Here is a 7,807-nt window from a genome sequence, read left to right on the forward strand (position 1 = left end):
CCTGGCTCAATCCTTCACCATTTCTCTCTCCTGGATTGCATCCATGGCTTTTTACCTTGACCACCCACATTATTGACCCTCTCAAATACACCCCTCGCAGTGGAGCATCAAGTATCTTTCTGAAACGCATACATCTGATCATGCCATGCCTCCCCACTCAAGCTCCCCATGCCTTGTGATGGGAGACACTGAGAGCCTACCCAATGTCCGCCAAACTTCCTCTCTTTCCTAAAGGAAACCCACTTCTGTTTTGTTATCCACCTATTATTGTGTTAATCAAAAGGATATGTCCAAGTCCTAGCCCATGGTCTCATGAATATGATCCTTTTGGAAATGGGATCTTTGAAGGTATTATTAATTAAGATGAGGCCAAACTGGATTGCAGAGGCAGGGATGGGGGTCCTAATCCAATATGACTGGTGTCCTTATACGGAGAAGACATTTGGACACAGACAGAGGACAGTCATGTGATGGAGGCAGAGACGGAGTTATACCACAAGCCAAAACCCCGCAGAGCTGACGATCCACTGCCAGAGCCTAGCCTCCAGCACCTTGCCTCAGACTCCTGGCCTCCAAACTGTGAGGCAGTGCATCTCTGTTGCTTTAAGCACCCAAGCTCACAGTACTTTGCTTCAGGAAATGACAACACCCCTCCCCGTCAAGCCGAGGGCTCCACGGGAAACTGTCGCCATTCCCAACCCCAAGCTGTAGATCTGAAATTGTCCAATCAATTACAGTTGTCCCAGCTGCATGCCAAGGGGACATATGTTAGGGCTAGTTCCCCAATTCTGGACAGTGATACCAAGGGGATGCCTTCCAGGACCTTCTGGAAAATGTTCCCTTGCTCCCAATTCATAAAAGAACTGCTCTTTCTTCCTTATGTCATTTTCCAGGTCTGGAGGGAGTGCCTGAAATCTCCACAGCCAACTTGTTACCAGTCTCAGGATAAAGCCACAGGTAGCAGTGCCTTCAGCAAATAACCTCAGTGAGACTCCACTTCTGTATCTTTTAAAATGTGGAATGAAATACGGCTCTTGTCATAACTAGATGAAATTAAACATAGTACCTGCCACTGTTCTCAGGACTAGGTGGTGCTGAAGAAGTGTTGTTTCTTCACGTGGTTACCATGAACCCTTCTCACAGTAGTTCAGAAGGAGGTCAAACCAGTGAACAAACCAATCTGCCGGACCCATCACACTCCAGCTCCAAGACTTCTCTCAGGCTGCAAATGCTCTCTCTCCCCTCATCACAGCTAAACTTACTGACATCTTGCCCACATATACTAACTACCACTTTCTCATCTCCCACTAATTTTGTTCCTTTTGTTTTCTCCCACTAATTTAAAAACCCATCTTCTGCCCTGTGGCAGTTTGAGATTATTTCATGAATCCCAAAAGATCAAGATTATGTTTGTCAACTAATCTATTCCTCTGGGTGTGATACTTTTTGATTGCATTAAATTCAGCTGAGGGGCCATTGATTAGAGGCTTAACAGCTTTTGATTGAGCTATGTCAGTACGGCTAACTCAGGCTGGGTCTCTGCACCCTTGCTGGTCTGATATAAACAGAAACACAGAGAAAGACTCACTCAGGCAGACAGAGGAGAAGAGAGCTCTGTCATTTTTTATCCTGCCATGCGACAGAAAGGAGAAGGCTCCCACAGCTGAAATGGAAAGACAGCAGAACAGCTGATGCTGACACAGGAAGCCCTAAGAGACAAGCCCTCCGCCAGCTGAACTCTGGAATAAAGTAGAGCAGCTGAGCCTCAGAGAGAAAGCCCGAGGGGGAGGAGAGACCAGGCAGAGATGGCCGCCATCTTGCTTCAACACGTGGCAGCTGACTTGGCTGAGAAAGCAACTCTTATGGTACCTTGAACTGGATTTTCACAGCTTTGGAACTGTAAGCTTTTACTCAAAATAAATCCCTTTATAAAAGCCAACAGACTTCTGGTACTTTGCATCAGCAGCCCTTTGGCAGACCAAGACCTGCCCCTTCTGACTTCCTCCCCAACTGCATCATTGAAACTGCTCTTGCCAAATCACCAACAAATCTGTGCTTATCCTTTGGGCATAATTCAGTAAACTTGCTTGACCCTAGGAATATGTTCCACCCAACTGCGGTGGTTTGAAGTTTTATATAGCCCAGAAAAACATGTTATTACATCTAAGTTTTAAAAACATCTAATCCATTCCTGTGGGTATGAACCCATGGCAAGCATGGCCTTTTGATGAGGCTACCTCAGTTAAGGAGGTGTGTCCACCACAATCAGAACGGGTCTTAATCCTGTTTCTGGAATCCTTTATAAATAGAGTGAAATTCAGACACAGTGAGAGGAAGCCACAGGGAGCAGGCCAGAAGCTGAAATTCAGAGGAGCCCAGCAGAGGATGGAGTGGCCAGGAGAGGCCGCCATGTGACAGAGAAACTAAGGATGAAGAATCACCAGCAGCCAGCCCCAAAATGCAGCAGTCGTTAGGGGAGGACCTATCAGTTTGATGACACCTTGATTTGGACTTTCTTTTAGCCTCAAAACCATGAGCAAATAAATTCCAATTGTTTAACTAAGCCATTTGATGGTATTTGCTTTAGCAGATTTTGGTGCCAGACGTGGGGTGCTGTTATTGCAAATACCAAAAATAAGGAATTGGGCAATGGGTAGAGGCTGGAAGCATCGTGAGGTGCTTGATAAGGAAAGGTCTAGCTTGCTTTGAAGAGACTGTTGATAGAAACATGGATGCTAAAGGTACTTCTGATGAGGCCTCAGCCAGAAGTGATGAATGTAGTATTGGAAACTGGAGAAGAAGGAATCCTTGTTTTAAAGTGGTAAAGAGCATGGCAAAATTGAGTTCTGCTGTTGGAAGGAAGGCAGAACTTGAGAGTGATGAACTTGTTCATGTAGTTGAGGCAATTTCCAGACTAACTATGGACAGTGCAGCTGGCTTCTCCTCACGGCTTATAGTAAAACGCAAGAGGAAGGGGATAAGCTGAAAACTAAACTTCTGGGCACAAAGTCACCAGAAACTGATGGTTTGGAAAATTCCGAGTTTCCAGAAAGTGAGTCCCCAAAGACGAGTGCTCCGTGTGAAGGTTTAACTGAGCGTGGATCTACTCAGCCATTTCAGTGGAAGTCAGGCTTAGAAAGGCAGGTATGCAGGAAGGATCTCTGGAAGGTTCTTTTGTCTGATGGTTTGGCCCCTGAAAAGTACATACAAAACCAACACATATTGTGTGTGTAATCTGCATGAACAGAACCACAGCAACCTTGACTAAAAGGGGCAGAGAAGGGACAAATTGAAGGAAAAATCACTTCAAGGGCAGAGCCACGGAAGCTGAGGTCTGGACTGAAGACGTTTTCTTGACCAAGAGAGCAGGCCCACCCTGTGTGGAAAGAAGGAGCCCCGCTGCTTGGGGAGGGTGGGCCTTGGGTCCCCTTGTTCAGGAAGAGTGCTGCCACCCCAGTGCTCAGAGCGGGTAAATCCTATGCCCCGGGGAATGCAGAGCGCCTGGCCCCTGACCGAACCCCCTCAGCCTTCCATTTAAACTGTGTCCTAACACAAACTCTGAGGTGGGTCAGAAACACGCTCTCCTAACGGCCCTTCTTACTCCCAACAGTCTCTCCTTCCTGGAGCAACACGTACAGCTTTTGCTTCTGTTGTGGGGAAGCAAGTTCATGGGATGAGTCTGGCCGCCCTCAGTCTCTCTTTCTCTACATTACTGAGGCTGACCCAGAGAGAACACGCAATAAGGTTTTTTAACATTAATAACAAACCAGCTAGCATTTAGATTTCAGGTGGGAGTACAGAGAGAACAGCATCCGTAGACCATCTGGAATCCTCTGACGGGCATTTCCTGGCCGGAGTTTCTCATTTCTCCATTCTCCCAACCACACCCACGTCCTGTAGGATAGCAAGAGGCAAGACAGCCAAGAGGGGTCAGACACACCCACGGTACACGAGCACACAGCCTCCACCGCCAGAAACCCTCCGCACGTGGTGAGCAGCCCACCTGCACCAACGAGCCAGGAGCCTGGGAGGGGGAGAGGCAGTTATATTCATAGAAAACCTACAGCTCGCCCCGCTTCTGGGCACAGACACAGTGTGAAGGCCATGTTTTCCCCTAAGGAATAAGTGCTTGACTTGTCATGACAAAAAAAAAGAAAGGAAAGAACCAAATATTCAAAACATGTGAAGACTGCCAGAAAAAAACAGGCTCATTCTTAGACCTGCCCCTTACCAGCTGTGGCTGTCACCTCACCTGTGAAAGGCGGCTGTAGACATCCCCATGGTGTTAACGGGCTAAATGAAATAGCACGTGAAAAAACTCAAGAGAATTGCTTGCTAATTGTAGGTACTAAATGCCCGTTTTCCTCCTTTTTCTCTTAGGGTAATGAAATCTTTCTTATATTAGCACCATGTCTTATCGATCAAAACAGTGTCTCAACTTTCCTACTCATGGTAGAAAAGATTGTGCTGCAAATATTCACTTCCCTTAGCCCCACCTCCCTGAGGGGGCGGACTCCCACCCCACCGAGGTTGGGCTTAGCCCTGTGACCTGCTCTGGGCCCACAGTAGACGAAGCAAACTTCTCCAACTCTTGACTTTGGACATGGCCATGTGCCTTGCCTTGGCCAATGGGTCACTAGCAGAAGAGATATAAAGGGGACTGGAAATGTGATTTTTTTTTTTAGTAGGGCTTGTCAAATCACTTTGCCATTCACTATAAACTATGCGGCAGGTAGCACTGGTCCAGGGAAGGAACCAGCCCAACACGCAGCTGGCAGCCAAGAAAGGCAGAGCTACCCCTCCAACCTGAAGACACAGGAGCAAGAGCACGTGAGCACTGCTTCAAACCACTGGCAAGAGCAAACACACTACCTGAAGATTAAATTCTATCACCTCAGTTAAGCCTTGTGTTAGGGAGGAAGCCATTAGTGAAAAGTGAAAGCAAAGTCACGTATCAATATAAAGGATGGATGAGCAACGATCCGGCCACTTGTTTTTTACGTTTTTTAATCTATAACGAAACTTCTGGCGCATCCCTGAGAGGCGGTAGCTCTCTCAATGTGTGTGTTGACCTTTCCAAAGGGTCCTGCATGCAGGGAAAGTTTTGCTAAAACAACAGGAGACATTTGGCGTGTACCTTTAGTTAGCGTGCTGCCCCAGCGAGCACTGGTGAGAATGTTCAGAAACATTTTCTTGCATGACAGCCGCTCTGTTTCCAGGGGAAAGAGTTCCCAGACAAAATTTGCATTTTACAGAACATATGGTTGAGTGAGCCTTCTGTCTCCTCAGTTGAGTAACAATTATGATAAAGTGCAGGTAAATGGAGCTGCATTTTGTTTTGTTTTGTTTTTGGGTCTTTTTTTAAAATATTTTTTATTTATTTCTCTTCCCTTCCCCGTCCTCGCCATTGTCTGCTTTCTGTGTCCATTCGCTGTGTGTTTCTGCATCTACTTGCATGATCAGGCAGCACTGGTAAACTGCGTCTCTTTTTTGTTGCATCATCTTGCATGAGCTCTCCATGTGTGCAGCGCCACTCCTGGGCAGGCTGTGCGGCCGGGAGGCCCTGGTTTAAACCCAGACGCTCTATCAGTTGAGCCACAACCACTTCCTTGGAGCGGCATTTTAAAGAGGCTTCTAGGTGCTGGGAAACTTTAATGTCTATTTTAAACATCAGAAACCTCCAAGAAATGATTCAGAAGGACCCAGTTTGATAGAACCAAATCCTAAGATATATAAAAATATGATTTATGGCACAGTTGTCACATTTGGTAAAGAGGAGAGACGTAAGGCAGAGCTCCTCAGTTTCAGTTCTGATTCAGCAGGTCTGGGCTGAGCCCAGGATGTCGCCTTCACGAGACGCTCCCGGTCGGCCCAGGCTGCGGGACCGCACTGAGCAGAGGTCCAGCTCGGTCTCTCGGGGCAGTCACCCCCAGAGGCTCATTGGTTCCTTTCCTTTACTCCCTCCCATCCCTACCCCCTCAGCCCGTACCCTCGGATCACCCCCCAAATTGTTGACCCGACTCAGGGTCCCCGTTTAGGAAATCCAGCCCAAGACATGCCGTGCACCGCGGGGGGGGGTGTTTGCGGCCTTCCCCTGCACTGGCCGGACGAAGGCTGACCTGCCCAGAATCTGCACAGCACCGAGGCTGGAGCCTCGTCTGGTGAGCGGGGGTGGCCGTGGTGGTCCAGGCTCCGGGCTGTGGCCTGTCGTGCTCACGTGGCTGCACCGGAGATGATGCACAAAGGGGAGCAACCCACAGGCCCATCCTAGGTGTGGGGTGGTGTGCCCCCAAAACTGAAGTGTATGGGGGAATCCCAGCACCAAGGTGGGGGAGTGGGAGGCTCCACAAACCTCTCCCCACCTGCCCCTCTTCTAGAGAGTGAAGGACCCTGGGGTCTGCTCCTCCAAGTCCAAAAGCACAAGCCATGGGGCCCCACGAATCCTGCCACCTTGGCTCAGGATAGCCTTGGCATTCGAGTGTCGTCCCTGGACTGAGCAGGCTGATGCAGAGTTCTGGGACACGCTCATCCGTCCCACCAACACTGTGAGGGGTCCCCCTTCTTTACTGATTCCTTTGCACACAGCCCCTGGGTCCAGCCATCCCTACGTCCCCTTTGAGCGCAGCCCCCCTCTCTCTCCTTTGCCCCTAGAAAGCCAGAACTTAGGGAGCCCAAAAGTTAGAAGAGCAGTTTCCTAGGTAGCATGGATTGCATACGGGCTGAGCCAGATGGCCAGCTGGGGTAGGTGGGAAAATACTAGACCTATTAATATTTATTTTCATCTGAAAGGTTTTCTAATATTCAATATAAGGATAAGTGAGCATACATGCTAACAATTTATTAATATACGTATTTTGTAGTTTTTACTAAAGGGGTATGTGCTCAAAAATTTTTGGAGACCACCTGCATGCTAGAACACCTGGCTAGCTTCTCATGACTCAAGTCCACGATCCACCAGTCCCGCCCCCACCTCTTCCAGGAGCAGAGCTGTCTCTCAACCTGACTAGACGCTTAAAGGGCGGCTACAGGAATGGCAGGGGTCAGGAGGTGGCCCGGCCAGCCCCAACCCCACTGGCGACCCTTTGGAAGGAACGGGGCCCTCGGCTGAGTGCCATCCCACCTCCAGAGGAAAGCTTTCTGTCTGTCTGGCCTGGTCTCCTCCCAGCTCAGGGACACTCTACCTACTCCTCAACGATCTTAACCAAAGTTCTTGAAAGATACCAGGTTACTACTGCCCAGAAAAACCCAGCGGGCCACCCGAGGTGTGAGGATTTCCCACCAAAGTTCCTCGAGGCTCTTCAGCAGGGGCCAAAGTGTAATCCTTCTGCTGTAGAGGTAAGAGCTACCTGGCGTAGGGAGGCAGGTGAACCAGGTGAAGCCTCCTCCTCCACCCAGCCCCGCCCCCCTCTGTGCCCACGGCGCCCAAAGCCAGCCAGGTGGGGGCAGCAGGTTTCAGGGCCAGCCACCGGGGACCCCTGCCGTCTGTCGTGTGGGGACAGCGTTCACATCAGCCCACACGTCTGTCAACTCTTAAAACCTTGCACGCGTCCCAGACAGGGTGTCCTCGTAAGCAGGGCAGTTAGGGGGTGTGCCCCGGTGCTGCCCAAACAGCCCCACCGGATTCGCCAGTTTCCAACCTTGGACACGCCCAAGGAGGTCAGAGAGGGCTGGACCGAGCACCTCAGGGCGTCACGGCATTAACGCACCTGTGAGACGCAGATGTGGCTCCACAGATAGAGCGTCCGCCTGCACGTGGGAGGTCCAGGGTTCAAACCCAGGTCTCCTGGCCCATGTGCAGCTAGCCCAC

The sequence above is a fragment of the Dasypus novemcinctus genome, chromosome 26 (genome assembly GCF_030445035.2).
Source record: "Dasypus novemcinctus isolate mDasNov1 chromosome 26, mDasNov1.1.hap2, whole genome shotgun sequence".
Lineage (NCBI taxonomy): Eukaryota > Metazoa > Chordata > Mammalia > Cingulata > Dasypodidae > Dasypus > Dasypus novemcinctus.